Source organism: Sarcophilus harrisii, chromosome 1 (genome assembly GCF_902635505.1).
Source record: "Sarcophilus harrisii chromosome 1, mSarHar1.11, whole genome shotgun sequence".
NCBI lineage: Eukaryota > Metazoa > Chordata > Mammalia > Dasyuromorphia > Dasyuridae > Sarcophilus > Sarcophilus harrisii.
The window spans coordinates 699,527,587-699,547,455 of NC_045426.1; the positions used below are offsets into that span (position 1 = coordinate 699,527,587).

General features: G+C 40.4%; 1 protein-coding gene across 6 annotated transcripts in view; it reads left to right on the top strand.

Annotated features, from left to right (window-relative positions):
- Positions 1–19,869, top strand: part of WSCD2 (WSC domain containing 2) — a 142,620-nt gene that overhangs the window by 43,884 nt on the left and 78,867 nt on the right. The window lies entirely within an intron of this gene.

Consider the following 19,869-nt stretch of genomic DNA (forward strand, 5'->3'; position numbering starts at 1 on the left):
TATTGAGAATCAATCAATCAATTGATCAATATAGTACTTTTAATAATAATAAATAGTTGTAATAAATGTTTATTTAACAAATTATTAATTATTAAATAATATTTTATTATTTAATACCATTAAATAATTTTTATTATTTAATTATTGATTAAATTATTGCATTTTATTAAATTATTATTAAATACTATTAATTTTTTATTAATATTATTAAAACTATTAAAACTACTACTACTATAAGTCAAGCTCGTGCTAAGTACTGGGGATACAAAAAAAAGGCCAAACGATATTCCCTTAGCTCAAGAAACCTAAATTCTCTATTAAGAGAAATTAATAATACTAAATACATACAAAATAGTATGTATTTTGCCATTTTGCAATGATAGGAGTGCGAACCTTCATTGGTTCCTTCACTGAGCCTTCATTTTCTGACTTTAAATTCAATGTCCTTCCACTCCTCAAACAGGCTATCTCACCTTGATCCTATTTGGCCTCTACAGGTTATTTCAGGGCCAAAATTGTATGAACAGTGGTCAACCTGAAATTAGTTAGCATTAAATATGTCTAACTTACTCCCAAAGAGCTATCTAGTAAGATATAGTCTCTTCCCATCAACCAGCTGAGGCGCAAACCATTCTGATAAAATAGATTGGAAAGAAAGTCCCAAATTCCTCTACCTGTAAGCTCCTTGAGGGAAGAGACTTTTTGCTTTTCTCAGGAAAGACCACATGCAGAAAAAGATTTCTATTGCCTGTATTTCAGCATGCATCTGAATGGTCCCAAACCATATTTGACATAGACAGTACAGGTGGATAGTGAGCACGATCCAGAGTTGAAAAGGAGGAAGAACGTGGGCTGTATTGTTTTGGGGAAATTGCAAAGCCCTTTGGAAGTCATTTCCCATTACAGCCAAAGTCCATATTTTTAATATGGTGTTATCATAGGACAGGGAGAGTTAGAATATTACCTCTTGCGATGAACTAAAGATGGAAGAACGGAAGGGTGTTTGGCAGGTGTGAGCAGGATATGACATAATCAATGAAGAGCTCTGGTGAAGAACAGGTGTAAAGGATGCCAAGAGGAAATAGGACAGGGAGAAGAGATGAGTTGATCGATTGTGAAAGTGAGGATGATGGCTGAATGGTACGAGTATTCTACTCATGTCCTCATTATTGAAAGAAAGGAAAGAAGGAGCAGCTAGGTGGCACAGTGGATAGAGCACTAGCTCTAGAGTTGAGGGGACCCGAGTTCAAATGTGACTTTAGACACTTTGATATTTACCAGCTATGGTCAAATCACTTAATCCTAATTGTCTTGCCTTTCTCCCCCCCCCAAAAAAAAAAGAAAGAAAGGAAAGATTTTTAGGATATTGGGCGGAGTTGTGGCAAACTTTTGGGGGGATTCAGTTAAGTCACATGGATGGGTAGCAATATGCAATGTTAGAGGAAACTCTGGAATTGATGAGATCACAGATCCATTTAACTATTTCAGGAGTGAGTATTTCAGCACTTAGGACAGTGCCTGGGATGTCAAATTGTTGCTTTTGCTGCTATTGTATATGATTCTCTATGACCTTATTTGGAGTCTTCTTGGCAGAGATATTGGAGTGGTTTGCCATTTATTTCTCCAGTTCATTTTATATATGAGGAATCTGAGGCAAAGAGGATGAAGTGACTTACCCAGGGTGACACAGAGTGTCTGAGGCCAGACACTTAATGAGTCTTTCTATCTAAGCCTGGTACTCTATCCACTGCACCTCCTAGCCACCCATCTGGGATATAGTAGGTGCTTAATAAATGTTTGTTGAGTAATAGCAAGGAGTTCTATAAAACATCTCCCAGGCTGCCCTAAACAGTAGTATTCTCACTGGGCTGGCCTTTCTAAACAGTGACAGTTACTTAAATGTCAGTTGAATGCACATGATCACTGAAAGTGATTTGAAAAGAGGGATTAAGAAAGAGAGTGCTCTTCAATGACTCAGAATTAAGCATGGGTGTATTTGAATGGAAAAAACAGTCTCAAGGACTATTGGCTAAACCTTGTTTCTTGCCTCCTTCGTTTCCATTCTCTTGCCAGTTCTAGCACAGGTGCTTTTCTTGTTGCTGAGAATGACAGCTAGGACAAACATCTCCTTCCCAGCAAAATCTTAGTCATCTCCTTCAGCTAACCCTGATGCTATAGAAATCCAATTAGCTAAAACCAAAAATAACAATAACTGGCATTTCTATATCCCTTTAAGGTTTGCAATTTCTTTTTATACATTAACTTATTTGATTCTCATAACAGCTCTGTGATGTAAGTGCTATTATTATCCCCACTTTACAGATGAGGAAACTGAGTCTAAGATATATTAAATCACTTGCCCAGAGTCTCATAGCTTAAAAGGTAGTAGGTGGGATTTATAGGTATTCTTGATTCTGATTCTAGTACTTTATCTGCCAAGAGCCAGAAGTCTTCTAGTCCACTGTACCACCTGTTTAAAATGTAGGCATCCTTCTTAGCTCATGGACTGTACAATAATAGGTGGTGATGGGGTTTTCCCCTTGTGTAGTCGATTTTAGGGTATTTCAACCGATTTTTGAATAGGAGAAATTTGACAAAAATAAAGTGACTTGCTTAGGGTAACACCGTTTATACCTATCTAAGGTAGGATTTAAGCATAGGTCTTCCTACTCCATTCCTGGCAGTCTACTCACTAATTATTTCTGAGGAGCAACTTGCTATTCACAAACAGGAATCTTTATAAAAATAATCTTATTAGCAGTTCATATTTCTAGGAATCTTTCAGGTTTGCAAAGCACTTAATAGTGATCAGCTCATTCAAATGAGCTGATCCAGAACAATCCAGAGCCTGGCACTCCTGGTTTTACTATACCCATTATACAGATGACAACAATGAGGCTCAGATATTTTAAGTGACTTGCCCAGAATTATGCAGCCAAGAAGTACCTGAAATAGGATTTGAACTTGGATGTTTCTGACTCCAACACCAATGCTCTGTCCATTCCATCAAGAACAAGTGATCATCTACTCTGCCCCATTTCCATTTAGCTGAGGAGATAACTGAGGTTAGAGAGGTCTCAAAGCTAATAAATATATGCCGGTGACAGGATTGGAACCCAGACCTTCCTGACTACAAGTGCAACATTCTATCCCCTAATGCTATGTTGCTTCTCAAAGGTCTAAAACTTTGCCATCTATAGGAAGTTCTCTTCTATTCAATCTTTGGATAATACAATCTGCACAACAATGGGGAGTACCCAGATCTCCCTGTTTTGTGTTTTACCTGATATTGATCATGGATGGATTGTTTAAAAACAGTTTTCCATGGGCTTTCATCTGTCAAGGAGTCTTGTATGATCTTTATATTGTACAGGAAAATAAGCATCTTCTTGGAGAAATCAATCCCCCCACCAAAGAGGGACTTTGCTTCTTTAAAACAAAAGCCTTGAGGATGAGGTCTTCAATGTTAGGTGTGATTAGCAGAGGAATTGACAAAAATTAATCCCTTACACAAGCAGAAAGAAGGCTCTGATTATGGAGATCAATTTAGTTCTTTGGTTCCACCTTCTACATATAATCCAGTCAGAAATCCAAGTGATGGCAAGACCTTGAGGCTAAAATTTCCCTCTAAACCCTCTAAAATAATTTATGGCCCATGACTTTGTTGCTGCCTTCTTTTGGGTGAGTCCGCCATAGCACTCATCTTGTGGTGTCATCTCCCTTCCCCTTCCCTATACTACATGGTATCTCCCCTAACTCCACTACGCTTTCCAACCTCACTTCTTTCAGGTGACTCTTTCAGGATTTAGCCTGCCAGCTACAAATATGCCCTAATCTCTTGGGATGCTCCCTTTCTACTGGGTAATTGTGAGTTCCACTGAGGAATTGGTCTTTCACAAAAAGTTCTCCCAACTCAATTTCATATTTACCATTCCCAGTGTCTATTGTATCCCTTCATTTTGCTGGTAACCTATTCCCCTAAATAAGTCTACCTTTTGCCAAAGAGAATGGCCATTGGGAATTCTTCACGTGACCAACTCCACAGCATAGATCACACCAGGAAAACCAAACAAACAACAAAGGCAGAAAGCTGTGGGATTCTCAACAACAACCGTGTAACTCTGGGAATGTGGTCTGCTGTAGAAAATCATCTCTGGAAGGTCACCACTTCCTTTCCCATGTTTTCATCAAGGATACCTTTGATATTTGCATAGACAATTCACATAATAAGTTTATAATCATAATGATTTTATAGAGATGAGAAAGTAAGCCCGTGGTCAGTAGTTACTGATATAGTATCAGAAATTTAACACCTGAAAGGACCCCATTTTACATATCAGGAAACTAAGCCCCAATAAGAATGGCCACAAGCAGAGAGTAGTTTACAGAGGGGCAGGATTTTAACACAGGTCCTTTGATTCCAAATCACTGAGTTATTTCCATCCTACCCCAATTTTTCGTAGTTTCCTGGCTTGTTTGTGTGTGGGTTCTAACAGCATGGGCTCAAATAAATCAAATAAATTAAGGAGATTTCTCAAGGCAAAAGCAGAAAGGAATTTTATTATGATCTCGCGAGAAAAAGCGTCTCCCTCCCCACAAGCAGTCAAAGAAGGAGAGGCTCAGCCCAGTTTACAGACCAGAATTATATAGAAGTCTGGGCTAACACTCCTTATAGGCTGGATCTTTGCCCTGATCAGCCAGGACCAATGACAACATTCTAAATCATAAATGAGAAAAAAGTTTCAACCCAACTACATCCTTAGGAGAACTAAATTATCTTCTATGGGAGTTTCAAGGCCAAGAGGGCCCCAACTTAGTCTCCCAAAGAAAAGGTCCCCCTCCTTGTAAACCACATGATTTCTGGAGAAAGAAGCCTGGCTCTGGGGCACAACCGACCTTCACTCAGTCTTTAGAACACCGTCTCTATCTTGTGAGACAGCTTCACAGTTCACTTCATTCATGTGTTTTTGTTTGTTTGTTTTGTTTTTTGCTGTGATGATTGGTCACACAGCTAGGAACTATTTAGTATATGAGGTTAGATTTGAACTCAGGTCCTCCTGATTTCAGGGCCAGTTTCTCTATCCACTGAACCATCTAGCTGCCCCCTACTGGTTTATTTTTATGTCATGGAAACAGAGTTTTTAGCATTGAAATCCTCATCAGAGCCTGTTCTGGTGAGATTTCAAAGATTTTTTTTTTTTTTTGCATATTCAGCCAGCTCTACATGCTGCCAGCCTAGTCTCAGCATGAAAGAGAATTGTTGTTTCATCCACTGGACAACAATTCAGCAGGCTCCTATAGGCTGGAACTCACAATGGGCCTTTATTTTATCTCAAAGATGAGGTACTGGGCTACAAGGGAAGTACTATTTGCTATAAACAGGGGCTTACGAGTGGACATCCAGGATTCCATTCCCATCCTGCCATGCTCTTCATGGCACTTTGCTGATGTCGTAACATCAGGGAATCTCAGCTAGAAGGGACCTCAGGGTGATCGGGTGAAAAGAGCTTTGGATTTAGGGCTAGAAAACCGGGTTTCAAATCCTGATTTTTCCACTGATTTCTTGAATCACAGTTTTCTCATCTGAAAAATAGAGTATAATATTTTTAATGTCGGAAGCGATTGTTTTTGTTTTTAACAACTAGATCTACTAAAAAAGTAGAATGAATACCTTGGAAAATTGGGGGGATCCCTTCACTTGAAGTCTTTGAACAAAGATTGAATGCCCACTCATCGGGTATGTTTTGGAAGTATGGCTCAGATTCGGAGGTCTGTTCCCACTCTGAAATATCATTCAGCCAGAAGACCTGATGACTTAATGCATACCAAACCTTTGAATGCCCTCTACGCCACCATCAATAGAGGTCATCTGATTTCCAGTGATGGAAACTCATCATCTCCCTAGGCAGGCCATCCCGTTTCTGAACAGTCATTCTTAGGACATGAATTGCCTTTGGGCTCAACTGTAGTCATGCTGAACATCTTCATTTTGATGGCCAGAAGGCTTTCATTTACTTAACAATGAGTTTCCTCTGGTCCTAAGTCTAGAAAGGCTTGGGGGAACCTGGAAAAGTTTACTCTGGAGGAGAGAAGACTGAGGGAAACATGACTGTTTTCTACCCATTGAACTTATTTTGCATTACTTTATATTTTATACTGGCTGGTCTCTTTGTTCCTTCCATATTCCTCAAAAAAAAAAAAATAGAAGGCAAACATGAACAGTTTTTAAACATGGATTTAAATGTTTATTCATTTAAATTCAAGGGCTTGAAAACTATTCTACCAATGAGGAAATTATCTCAACAGACAGAATGAGGACAAAAGATGGGAGAAGTGGAGAAAGTAGAAAATCTTCTTGAGGGTGTTTAAGTATCACCACCAGGTGGCTATAGGAAGCAAAGCAGGCAGACTTAGCTGGGAGTCCTTCTTGAGCCTTGAACTCTGTCAGAAACTCACTTCCCTCTCCTCTCACAATAATCGCAATTCCCCAGCAATTCTCTCCCATCATGAGTCATGTATTTCTTCCCAAGCCCATGTTCTCTGCTTATATGTATAAACTCCTGGTGCAGATCCACCACTTCCCACCGGACGACTAGAACAAACAGCCTTCCGGGGACTCTGCTTGTCTTTTTTCTCCGCACTCCAATCTATCCTCCATTCAGCTTTTACTAAGGTGCAAATCTGACCATGTCCCCTTCCTTCCCTCCCAATAAGCTTTAGTCACTTCCTTCACCTCTAGGATCAAATAGAAAACCCTTTTTGGTCATTGAAAGTCACTTGCAATCTGACCTCTTCCTACTTTTCTAGGCTTCTTACACCTTATTCCCCACCTCACCCCCTAAGGGTTCTATGACTGACACTGGCTTCTTTGCTATTATTCTATACACAGACTCTCATCTCCTGTTAAGAAGCATGTTCAATAGGGACACGCTCTCCCTACTTATCTCCATCTCCTGGCTTCCCTAGCTTCTTTCAAGTCAAAAAAGCCTTTCCAGATCTCCCTCAATATCCATGCTTACCCTCTGGGACTACCTCCAATTATCCTGTCTATATCTTGTTTGGGAGTAATGTGGTGGTATCAGATCTGGAATCAGGAAGACTCATCTTCCCGAGTTCAAATCTGACTTCAGTCCCTTTTTAGCTGTGTGATCCTAGGCAAGGGACTTCACCCTGTTTGTCTTTATTTCCACATCTACAAATTGAGCTGGAGAAGGAAGGGATCACAGAGTTGGATATGATCAGAAAAAAGTGAACAACAACAAATATCTTGTTTGTTCCTAGTTATACATTTGCCATCATTAGATAATGAACTCCTTCAGGGCAGAAATTGTCTTTTTGCCTTTCTCTGGATTTCTGCTGTTTGGCACAGCACCTGGCACAGAGTAGGTACTTGACTGACTTATTCCAAAGGAAGAAAAATGGCCACTGCATCCCCTTCATGCATTATTTCTTGGGTTTGATCAATTTTATTTTTACTAGTTGTAACTTAGTCTCATATTCTTTGTCATATATGCCAAGTCTGACACAGGTCTCCATACTTTGGGAGAACAAAACCCAAGTATTCATTGGGATCAGTGATAAGATCCTAGATTGAAAGTGAGAGGAATCTTGGGTCACTTAGGTCACCATCTCCTTTTCCAGAGGGGGAGAAACATCAAGAGAAATTCTTTGTCTAAGATCACACGGTTGACAAATAGCATACCTCTTATTTGAGTTCTGTGTATGGACCTGAATTAAGGTAAGTTCTGAAGTCTCTTATGGCTGGTATTCCATGATTTTCTCATTATTAAGAAACAATCTCAGCCCCATATGGGCACAGACCATTTTAGTGTCTGAAAGTCTTTCCCTAGGTAATGTAGGACTATATTGTCCCATTCCGAGTGATGCTTTTTTCCCAGCTCCCACCAGCTGCCATCCAGATAATCTCATCTCCCCAAGTTTAATAGAATCTGTGCTGCAGCAAGTATAAAACAAAGCTCTCTTCAAATGTGTTTTCGTGTAAACACAGCATGGGGTGGTGACTGCCTGCAGAGAAGGAATCTTGGAAGAGAAATGGCATCAGCCCCAAGTAGAACACTGGCAATCACTGCTTCCTGGAGACAGGAGTGGACTCTAGGAGCTTAGAGCAGGGCCTTCCACACAGGAGATGGAAAGCAGATGTTCCAGTGGCTACCGGCCAGAACTTACCTGCTCATGGGGTCTCCGAGCAAATTGTAGAATTACAGGATGCTAATCCTAGAGCCAGAAAGTATATCTAGTCCTATCCCCTTCCCCATTTTACAGATGAAGAAAATGAGGCTCAATAAGTAACTTGCCCAAGATCACATACCTGGGAATTATCAGAGGGAAGCAAAGTTTCATTTGTCTCATACTAGTCATGGTCCTGGAAGCTGCCCAGTGTTGTATTTCAGTACAGGTAGGTGGTACTACAGAAACAGCATTGGGCTTGGAATTGGGAAGATTTATTTTCATGAGTTCAAATCTAGTCTCAAACACTTACTAGCTATGTGGCCCTGGACAAGTCACTTTACCCTATTTACCTCAGTTTCCTTCTCCAGTTCTCTGGAGAAGAAAATGGCAAATCCCTCCAGTATTGTTGCCAAGAAGATTGCATTGCAAAAAGACTGAAATGACCAAACAACAAACAAGAAATGAAAACACAAAAAAGAAAATCAAAGGTGTAGAGCTGACAAAGACCTTAGACATCATCGTATTTTACAAAAAGAAAGAAAGAAACCCATGTACAGAAGATAGAAATGAAGTCAGAATGTGTTCTCAAATTCCATGATTCCAAATGCAGGATTTGCTCCATATTGTTGAGATGGAAAAACTACAGTCTAGGATTCCCGACTTTGGTTTACGGTTCTTTTCCCTACACCGGATTTGCCATCTCCTGCCCTGTCTTTTTAACATTCATGTAGTAAAGAGTTCCACTCTGTAATGTACTGTGTTGGACCTGAAGCAAAAACAAAACCAAAAACTTAGGTTCCACAAAACAATAAAGCAGGATATTATGAAATAATCATGACTGGAAGTAATCTCAAAGAAGAGATATCAAAAGATACCTTCTTCCTCTTCTCTGCAGAAATGGGAAATCCTGGTGTGGAATACTACATATAAGCTCCTCAGATTTCTTTGATAATTTTCTGAAAGTTTTTTTTCTTCCTCTTATTCTTTAGTAGACATTATTCATGGTTCAGGCTAGAACAAAGAGTCAGGTTTGGGGATTCACAAGGGAAAAATGCTATAAGGCAGTACAGACAAAGGTTTGGCCCCATGCATGTAAAGTAATTCAGCTGGTGTGAAGGAGAGGGAGATCTGCATGGTGGCAAAGATGTCAGGAGAATGTGTACTCAGAATAGGGAGTCTGAGAAGGGAAATTTTATACCTTAAAAATAGACTTGGTAGAGGGCAGGTTATCAATGCCAGATGTAGGAGGAAGGATTCCTGATGGGGAAATTGCTGGGGTCACTTATCAGTGCCAGACTTGAGTGAGATGAGTTTTCTTATCTGGATCAGAAATTGGGCAATAGTTTGAGTTGATAATCTGAAATATGGGGGAGAGGTGTGGTTCACAAGGCACTGTAATTAGCCTGGGATCCTAGCCAATCAAAACCTGTGGTCATTAACTGCTTAACTCTGGGTTAGAATAGACCAGAAGAGTATGACAAATATGATCATCTATCATTGCTTGTATATTTTATGAGCATTAGACCCTCTTATCCTGAGCCCTATTATTTATAACACCAAATAATATATTTCAAAAATCACAGTTGTCAAACTTAGCAAGTAGAGTAACCTGAAAACTGAAGCTGCCGTATTATCTCTAGTTATAATAATAATTATAATTAATATCATTATAGATGGTTCTTTGGGAGAAAGTGGAAGGAAGAATACAGCAGGAAATGATGAAAAAATAGATAAAAACATAACATGGTATTTTGCTATCTATTTTTTCATCATAATATGACATGATATAATATGATACAATATAATATAAAGTAATATACTGTTACAGGAGCTGTTAGTGGCTGCTGGAGATCTAATTCTGACCAATAGAATAGATAGATCCCTTCATGTGAGAAGATGATAACAATACAAGGAGACTGAGAGGCAATTGCATTCTCTGACCTCTCTCCTCTTCCCTCTTGCTCCTCTTTATTTCATTCTCAATTCATAAGCAACATCAGTAAAGGCCGATTTGCAGTTCCTTCAAGTGTGTTATGCTTCACAGCTGTGGGGGCTTTTGGAGAATCGACTTGCCCCTTCACACTTAGGTATGGTCCTTAACAATATACTGTAATGTAATGCGATATAAAATAATATATATTTTATTTTTAATATATTATATTTAATTATTATATATTTATATTAATTAAACATTATTATTTATTATTATAAATTAAATATATTATATAATATATAATTAATTATAATTAAATATATTATATTTAAAATAAATATATATTATTTAAAATAATATATAAAATAATAATAAAATAATATATGTATATATATTATAGTATACTATGTATAGAATAGTATAATATGGTATGGTATGTATATAAGTGTATATAAATACATATACATATATACATGCATCCATAAGACAGGTAGGTATGGAAGTCAATATAGTGCTGAGTCTAGTACCAGGAAAATCAGAGTTCAAATCTACTGTCAAATGTTCAATACCTCTGTGACCTAGGACAAGTCATTTAATCCTATTTGCCTCAGTGACTCCTTCTGTAAAATGATCTAGAGAAAGAAATGACAAACCACTTCAGTATCTTTGCAAAGAAAACCCCAAATGGGGTCATGAAGAATCAGACACGACTCAACAGCAATGCTACCATATGAATATTGGTGCCACATTAAATGGACTTGAATCTTGCCTGTGACATTTATTTGCTATGTGATCCCAGGCTAATCATTTAATTTTTCTGGGCCTCTGTTTCCTTGACTGTAAAATGGAGTCAATAATAAAACCAATAATTCCTACTTTCTAAGTGTATGGCAAGGCTCAAAGAAAATACATACAGTTTGTAAAAAGCTTTTGCAAATTTGAAATTACTCAAAGAATTTCTGCAGTGTTAGAAACTTGGTCTTGAACTCTCTACTGCATTATTCCTTCTTCTTTTTCTCCTTTTTAAAACTGGACCTATAATTTCATTGGTTTGGGAGTAATGGGCTAGAAGCTTCCTTTACCAATATCTCGGCATCTGCTCTGAAGCTTTCAGACTTAGCTGCCTATGACACTAAGAGAGTAAGTGACCTGCCCAGGGTTATAGCTAGAATGTATCTGAGGAGCAAGATTAAAGCCCTGGCCTTGCTGATTCTGAATCCAGTTCTCTATCCACTGACACTTTGTGAGCGAATGAGAAGGACATGGGAGTCTTGTCAATTCTGCCTCCTCCGACATCACTTAAACCCATCCCCTTCACTTCATTGGCCCAGCCATCCTCATTCTAATCCCTCAGGACCTCTTGCCTGGTTTATTGCTCCCCTTGTTCCCCATCTCTGCCCTCTATTCTCCATCTAAAGGCCAATGGGATATTCCCAAAGTGCAAAGATGAATTTATCCCTTCCCCTGCTTAGAAATGCTTTTAGCTTCTGCTTGATTTGAGGCTCAGCTACAAGCTCCTCTGTTTGGCATTTAAATCCCCTTTCCACCTGGTTCCAAACTGTTTGTCGTATATTACTCTGCTTTGTGTACTCTCTGGTCCCACCAAACTGATCTACAAAAGGTCACTCACACAGGCCTTGCCATCACCCATCTCAAGACTTTTGTAATCTGCCCCTGAGATCTCCAATCCTTCTCCCTTCTCCCTACTACTTTCCCTCACAGCTTACCCCAAAGCACCATATTCTAGAGCGAAGATTCTTAAACTGTGGGTTGCAATCTCCATATGGGGTCTCGTAACTAAATGTGGGATGTTGTTCGATTATGATTTATTCTCTGTAAATGTTTGATTTGTACACCTATTTCATATACCTATATATACCCAGAGTCACATAAAAATTTCTTGGGTAAAAAAGAAGCCCTGTTTGAGAGTATGTCTTTGTGTCAACTAAACTAGAGTTTCCCCCATCCCAGAATTCCATTGCAATTTGAATTTTTTATTTCTGTATTTATATTCTCTGATCACTTAGGACAGCGGCTGTCACATTGTAAGTGCTTAATAATTTTTTTCCCTATTCATTATATAATCTTAATGACAGGTCTAAAAATCATAGCCATTTCTCAGGAGTGATTTAGAGGGATTTCTTGTTCATGTTTGGATTGGCCTGGAGGCCCCTAGAGTCCTTTCCAATGCAGAAGTTTTGTGATTCTTAGTATGTGATCTAAGTGAATTGTTAATTAAATATTTCCTCATGCATAGAGTGTGTTTTTACCTCTGGATGGTTTGACTTGGTGGTTGAGTAGACAAGACATTTCATTTTGGTTATGGTACATTTAGACCAGGAGAATCTGTCAGAATTGCAGATCAACAAACCAGTCTGTAGAGATCCTGGATGCTTTAACCTTTTATTAAATAAATGTGCATGTGTATCGGCATATTAGAAATAACCCCGGAATAAAAGAATAGAGATTTGCAAGGATCCTCAGTACCCATCCAGTTTAACTGGTCAAAAAGAATCCCCCATAGCCTGCATCTAACAAGTGGACCATCCAGTCTCAGTTTGAAGATCTTCACTGAGGGAGACCCCTACCCCATTTTTAATCAATTTCCTTTTTGTTGGGGGGAAGGGGCTCTCATTAGTGAGACAGCTTTTCTGACATAGAGTCTAAATGAGCTCTTTTACAAACTACCTAGAACGAAAAGGAACACAGATAGGGCTTCCTTTAAGACTCAGTTCAAATGCCACCTTCAGCTCAGCGCCTTTCCTAATCCTCCCCAAGGTAGTTCCTTCCCACTGACATCACACTGTAAATATCTTGCATGTACATAGTTTTTTGCAAGTTGTCTCTTGAATTAACATGTGAGCTCTCACAGGGTGGGGACCACGATTTTGCCTTTTTCATGTGTAAAAATGGGGTTCCGTGGATGATCCCATCCCCTTAAAAGTCATTAAAATATTTTTGATTGAATCAAACAAGGGTCAGCATGTCCTTTTGAAGGATCAAAACTAGTGGATGAGGTTTTACAAGGGCTAATGTTGAAGAATTGTCCACTGTTTTGAAAAATAAAAAGCTTTAATTTAAAAAAAAAAAACAGTGTATGAGAGACTGAGTCACACCCAAAGAATTTTCATAAAATGAAGAAGCTCTCTCAGAAGCAGGGGAACAGATTGAGTAAGAGGCGGAGGTTGGAGCCAGTCTGGAATTCCCAGCATACTTTTTTTGGAACCAGGAGCTGGTTAAGTTGTGACTGAGAAAGAAATGTCTGAAAGAATCATTGTCAATGGTCAATAAATATTCATTGATGTTGTTGGAGTGTGTCTGACTGTCTGTGACTCCATTTCAGGTTTTCTTGGCAAAGGAGTGGTTTGTCATTTTTTTCTCCAGCTCATTTTACAGATGAGGAAACTGAGGCATACAAGGTTAATCCAGAGTCATCCAGCTAGTAAGTGTCTGAGGTCTGAGAAGATGAGTCTTCTCTGACTTCAGGACTAGCTCTCTATGCACTGCCATACTTCTTTACCCTATTCTTGGAGGATGTGGGCTCAGATCTTTTCCCCATCCTCATTGCCCTTGTTGCTCCACAAGATTTGATTAGGATTGGGTTCTACTAGCGTGGCTAGTTACCAGCTGTGTGACCTCAGCAAAGTCACTTCTGTCTGGGTCTTGGATACCCCCAATGTATATTGAAAAGATTGGAACAGGATCATAATTCAATGGTGATTTTTCTTTCTCTAAAGGAGATGAATTCGTTCTTTCCCCAGTTTTGATGTTCCATGTTCTTAAGGACCCTCCCAACTGCGATAATTGTTCTAAAGCCCCTCCCACTCTGACATCCCCTGTTCTAAGACCTCTCCTAGTTCTGATAATCTCTGTTTTAGCAGCCTGGCCCACCCTCCAAAGTGCTCTTCTATATTCTAAGTTCTTTCCAGCGGTGACATTTGAGTTTTTGGTTCCTTGTGCTTCCATCCTAGGGTCCAAGCAGGTTCTACCTGTGTGAGCAGTGCCTCCCATCTCTGCTGCCTTCTGCTTTGTGCAGATTGTTAGCACCGGGCTAAGCCCAGGCTGCCCTTTTCCTCAGCTCCCAGGGCAGCACTATCACCTGACTGTCTTCCCAAATTCACAGTTCGTTGCCTTCATCCATTTCCATTTATTCTGCTAAAAACTGAAGGAAATAAATGGGGATACTAAGTGCCATTAGCTTAATGGCCTCGAACGCCCTTGCCATCTGTCATGACTTAATTAAATAAAAAAAGGAAATATTGACAGAGCATATGGCACACGTTATAAATAAATATTTTAATTTTGTTTCCTTGGGTAATGATTCTGATACTTCTTGCTCCAGAGTGCAAATGTTATGGCCAGTCCCACTTGTCGGATGCTAGGGATGCTATGGCTGGAGGCCACGGGGGAGGCCAGACAATTGGGATGGTGCCATTTGGGGGAAATCTGGAGTTGGTACCTTTTTCTGACTGCATGCAAAAAAAAATCGACAAGCTAGAACCATTAGGAAAAGGTCTGTTAGCTCGGGTTCCTAAGAATTAAAGAGGTTATCAGGAAGCATCCAGAGGAAGGTAACCAGGATATTGAGAGCTTGCAATTTATTCAGCTCAGAACCAGTTGAGGAAACTGAGGATGTTACAACATAAGTAGTTATAAGGGAATAAATTTCTGTTTTGTATAGGAAGGGACTTTTGTATAGGAAGTGGTCATTGCTGTCCAAAGGTTGAACAGAATATATAAATAGGGGCTGAAGGTATCCAAATGGAAATTAGATAATCCTATTTAGGGATATGGTTCAGGTATAAAGAGCAGCCTAGATTACCTCTCTGGTCTTTTCCAAAAAAGGAATTCTGTGTTCTAAGCCCCCTCTCAGCTCGAACATTCTGTGGTCTAAGAGCCTTCACAGCTTTGACAGCCTAAGTTGTAAGGTCCTGGGTGTGACCTCTGTTCTAGGTTCCTTCCACTTCTGACATAACAGGTTCTAAGGTTCTTCATTCATAACATCCCCTGTTCTAAGCCCCCTCCCAGCTCTGACATCCCCTGTTCTAAGATCCCTCCCAGCTCTGACATCCCCTGTTCTAAGAGACCATCCTACACTTCCCCAAAGGCTCTTGGCCTTTTCCCAGAGGCAGCTCTGCTGAGAGGGAGCAGAGGCCTGGGGTGCCATTTAGCTGTTGATGTTGGTAAACATTCCCTGACTGGAAACAATAAGACAAGTCCATTATCTCCTCTAGACAATTAGCAGAAGTATTAATGAAATATATGCAAATGTGCACTAATTGACCTGAGACCCAGCAGTTCTGGGTAGAGAGGGATGAGCTCCAGATGGCTTAATGATAGTGATTTAAGACCCTCTTTCAGACTCTTCACCTCTTCCCATGAACTCAAAAGCAAGATATAGGCTCTGCTCCATCCCCAGCTGAGAAAATGGCCCTCCCCACTCCCTGTCAGAAAGGGGAAAAGAGTCCGGGAGCGCCAGAGTTTCAAGCTGCTGCTTTTCATGGGCTCCTCGGAGGTTGTGTCTGTGACCATATTGAGCTGCCGAGGAAGCCAGAGGCCTCCAGGTGTTTTCCTTTGGCTCCACCTCAGCTCAGCCTCATCCTAATCATGCTCAGGAAGGAGCTTCAGATGAAGGAGGTTCTCCAGTTCATTGTCCCAAACTCCTTCTTGGACCTTAGGAAATAGAATGTCAGGGCTGGAGGGACCTTAGAACAGGGGATGTCAGAGTTGGGAGGGGGCTTAGAACAGGGGGTGTGAGAGCTGGGAGGGGCCTCAGAACAGGAGATGTCAGAACTGAGAAGAGCTTTGGAAGAGGGAGTGTCAGAGCGGTCTATGTGCTTTGCCTTCCAGGAAGAAGGTCCTTAGGGACCAGAGCTATCTTTAGTATATGTCTGGTGTTCATCAGGAGATAATTAAATATGAACTGAAATGATGAAGAATCCCAGGACTTTCTAGACCAGCTCTGAGCATCAAATGAGACTGCTGGCTCCTTCTTTTCACCATTCCCTCTCCGGCCCAGGGACCAATTTTCACCACAGTGAGGTCTGAGTTGGCCGAAGCCTTTCATGGATGTGAAAGCCTGCCTGGCCCCTTAGGCATTCACTTCTGGACTGAAGTTGCCTCTATACAAGCCATTCGTTGGGGCCATTGCCAGAAGCCCCCCTATAGAGGGCTCTATAGGGGATCCCCTCTATAGGGGATAACCAAGAAAGCTACAGACTCTTGCTTCTGACTCCCTACTTCTCAGTGTGATTTTGGACAAGTCACATCCCCCTTCTCTGCCTCAATTTCCTTACCAAGACAGTGGAACTGGATTAATCAAGCAATCAATATTTACCAGTATGTACCAGGTATTCAATGATCTAATGGAAAAAGTTAAAGAACTAGGGTCAGAATTCCAACTCTGCTTTGAGCTTCCTTGGAAAGTCACCTAATTTCCCTAAGTCCTCAGTTTCCCCTTTTGTGCAATGGGGCTGGATTAGATAACTTGTAAGACCCCTTTTGGCTCAAGTCTGAGGCTCCTCGGTACACACTTCTCTGGGCTGTGGCTCAGGGACATTGTCTGAGTCTGAGTTCCTAGATCCTAGTAACTCTGTAAGGACCATGATGTCTGCAATGGAAATCTAAAGGGTTGGGGCCACAAGTTTTCTAAAGGAAGTGAACTCTGGGAGGACCAGCCCAGGAGAACTAGAGACCCCTGATCCTCAGGACCTCTGACTTGGTCCCCAGTGCAAGGAAACATCACAACAAGCCTCCCTCCTTCACTCCCTTCCCCACCCCCAACCCCCAGTCTCTATAAAGAGTCTGAAATGGAGTGGGATTTTTGGCTCCCAAATTGCTCAGTAATGCTGGTCTCCTGGTGGAAAATCCAGAAATCCATGAGGAAGATCCAGAGTTTTAATCCTGGTTCTACTTTTTCTCTCTGTGATCTTAGACAAGTCATTTAACTTAGACTTCAGTTTCCAAATAAATGAGTTGGACTAGATTAGCCCCTGGCCAACAAAACTCTTCTGTGTCAGGGAACCAGATTAAAATATAATTAAAAAGTGTTTAGCAAAATAAATTAAAAATGTAATACAATACAGATAATGTTAATTTGTGCTTTGCTAAGTCTATATGAATTTGATATATACCAGACTTTTAAGTTCCCTTCTTCTAAGAAAAAAAAATGCAACAAACATTTGTTTAGCACCTACTATGTGCCAAGCATTTTTACAAATATTATCTCATTTTGATCTTTTGGGGTTCCTCCCCATCATTTCCAAATGGGTGAAATCGGTACAATTTCTAACCAGTCAATGCCATTGCCTGACCACCTCATTTGCAAAGAATTAGTGCCTGACCCAGTCTCTTCAAGGAGCCACAAACCCCTAAAAACTAGTAGCTGTTGTTGTTGATGATGATAGTTAATATTAATAATAGTTATTATAATAATACTTATAGAGTTGGAATTGACTTGAAAGATGCTCAGCATGGAGTAGTGGACAGAATACTAGACTTGGGTTCAAGAAAACCTAGGTTGCAATTCTGCCTCAGACACTTGTTGACCCACTGTGTGATCTGAGCGCATAACAGCATCTCTGGACTTTAGCCTCCTATATAATGAGGGGGATTTATGAATTGATTACCCTTTAGACCTCTTCTAGATCTACATCAGTGGGGGATTTGAGGCCCAGAGCAGCTAGGTAGCGCAGTGGATAGAGTACTGGTTGGAAACCATGAGTTCAAATCTGGCCTCAGACACTTACTAGTTGTATGACTCTAACCAAATCCTTTAATCCTGTTTGCCTCAGCTTCCTCATCTGTAAAATGAGCTAGAGAAAGAAATGACAAACTAATCTGGTATCTTTGCCAAGAAAATGCCAAATGGAGGTCCCAAAGAATCAGACAAAACTGAAAAATGACTGAAACAATGAAAGGATTGACTGTTCTAATCTCAGGGAGAGAAGGCACAGAGCTGGGTTGGAAAGCTGGAGGAAAGTCAACCCTAGAACTCAAAACTTGTTGTTTTGGCAAAGTAGAACAACAATGTACAAATAATTGAGAGATGACCACATTTTAAAATTGCTTCTGAGAACTGACTTTGTGTCATAGTGGTGAAATTGATGGAGTAATCATTAGGAAATTTGGAACCTAGTTCTGATTTTGCCATTGATTTTGTTGTGACCTTGAGCAAGATTTTTCCCTTATGAGGGCTTCAGTCTCATGTATAAACTGTAGGGATTGGCGCTGGACAGTCTCCAAGAATCTCCCCATCCAAACCTGTCATGATTCTGTTTATTAAGCCCTTACAATGTGCCAGGGTACTTTGCTAAGTACCAGGGATATAAATAAAAAAGCCAGTTACTTAGAGGCTGAAAAGGGAGGTTGGAAGTTGTTGATCAGCAATGGCAGAAGCCCCTGGGCTCTGTCTAGTGACCTGACTTACTAAGCCTGGGCCAGACCTGCATGTGTCCCGCTGACATCTCATTTCAGTCCCCATGGAATGACATTACCTCAGGCTAATGATTGCCACCTCTCTATGGTAGCTGGTTGTCAATAAAGGGCAGAAAGGCTATGAATTTCTCTGAATGGACCAAAGACCTTGAAACTGGGTTGTCTGATAAAATTCTGAACTTCTAAAGGACACCTAGAAAACATCACCAAATCAGCTTTTACTGCAGTTTCCCTACAGCATTTCATTATGTCCTTTACTTAAACAAGTCCCTAGGGCAAGGACTCTGTGCTAAGGGAAAGAGGAAGGAAGCTAATAGGAGAGACCAAAGGCCAGTTCATGTGGCCCTCTCTGAAATCCTCACCCCCTGAAAGCCTACAATAGGATAAAAAGGGATTTAGGTTTAAGATATTGGAAACCATAAGCTAGTGAGGAGAAGGTTGAGGGATAATTTTATATTTTCTGATTCATAAAGGGTCTTTATAGAAGTTTTCCAATAAAAACAGAAAGATACGAATCACTGAATTGAGAGCTGAAAGAGGGCCACAAAAACCATAGATTTCAATCTCTTTATTTTGCGGAGGAGGTGAGGAAGTTTTTTGAGAGGGTATGGGAACTTCTGGGGGGCCAAAATAGTGGAGTAAAGCCAGGAAGCTGCTCGAGCTTTCCCATTTTCCCTTGAAAACCACATGACACCAAGACTCTGAACAGAGACTGATGGAATAAAACCACTCTCCAGCTCAAGATAGACTGGAGAAACTTCCAAAAAGGTCAGTCTCACAGGGGTGAAAAGGGTATTCAGCCCAGCTCAGACAGACTCTGAGAAAGCTGATGAGAGGGTCTTAATCACTGTGGTGATTAAGCCTCTGAGACCGGGGGTCCTGGCTCAGTAGAGAAGCAGACCCACTGAGGCAGCCTTCAGTCTCAGCTCAAAGGCAAACTCTGGGAAACTAGGCTGTTTCCAGAAAAGAGCAGGTAAAAAGTTACCCCCTGGAAACACAAGGGGCACCTGTGCTCAAAGCCAAGATTCAGAGCTGCACAGGAAACTTGGAACAGCATCCCCTTTACCCCAGGAGCAGAGCTTGAGCATAAAAGTAAAAAATAGGAAATACCAAAAGAAAAGGAAAGAAAATGAATGAAAAGATATGGGACTTGATCAAAGTCACAAAAGTAGAAGGATTTGAACGCAATTCTATTGATTTCAACTTAAAAATGTTTGCACTCTACCTAGAGGAGAAAGTTTTAGTATGGATTCAGAGTTGGAATGTCCATTTTCTAAGATAGTCCCAACTAACTGTTTAAGCCAAAAACG